Genomic DNA, 953 nt, shown 5'->3' with positions numbered 1-953 from the left:
GGCAGGAAACAACAGAGTCACCCTGGGTCTTCTCCCACTGTCACTCCCCACATGACACCTTCTCTTAAGTTTCTCTAACATATCCACATCTTCTGGTCTCCAAGACATTATTTAAATTTACCGTGAAATTTTGCTCTCACCAGGATGACTACAGTATCCCACTACTGTGTTTCACTGCCTCTAGTCCTAACCTTTACAACCTATTCCACCCCACCCTCAATTTTCTTTTTAATACACAATTATTCATGTCACTCTCCTGCTTCCCACTGCCTACAATGGTTAAGCTCCTGAGCATGTAACAGAGGGCCATTTATGAGCCGATACACTTATGCTCCCAGCTTCATGGCTTAGCTATACTGAATAGCTGGGCAGCTTCCTTTTCCCACACCTATCAGACTATTTTGTTTTATTATTCATTTGATAAACATATACTGAGTGCATACTATGTACCAGATATTGTGAAATGCTTTAGAAATTCAGTAATAAAAAGCACAATCGTGAGTCACAATGATGGAGTACATAAACACTGTGCTCACCTCTTCTCAAGATCATCTCAAAATTACAACTAAGCTACAGAACAACCACAACTGAGAATCACCTGAAGTCTAGCTGAGCGGAATTACTATAACTAAGAATATACAGAAGAAGCCACGTAGAGACTGGTAGAAGGGGCGAAGATGAGGAACGAGCTGGTGTCACATTCGTGTGTGGTGGTTAAAAATTGGGAGGTATATGGATGCAGAGGTCCCCTCTGAGGAGGAAGGGATCTCAGCCTCACACCAGGCACCTCAACCTAGGGCTCTAGTGCCAAGAAGAGAAGTACCCACAACTTATAACTGTAAAAACCAATGGAGACTGTGTCTGAGTGAGACAGAGGGCAGCAGGAGTCCCAGGCATTCCTCTTAAAGGGCCCACGCTCAAACTTATTCACTGACAGACTCATTTGCTCTGAG

The sequence above is a fragment of the Pteropus vampyrus genome, unplaced genomic scaffold, assembly GCF_000151845.1.
Source record: "Pteropus vampyrus isolate Shadow unplaced genomic scaffold, Pvam_2.0 Scaffold6734, whole genome shotgun sequence".
Taxonomy (NCBI): Eukaryota; Metazoa; Chordata; class Mammalia; order Chiroptera; family Pteropodidae; genus Pteropus; species Pteropus vampyrus.
The sequence above is the reverse complement of the archived record's forward strand: the minus strand, read 5'-3'. Positions refer to the sequence as shown.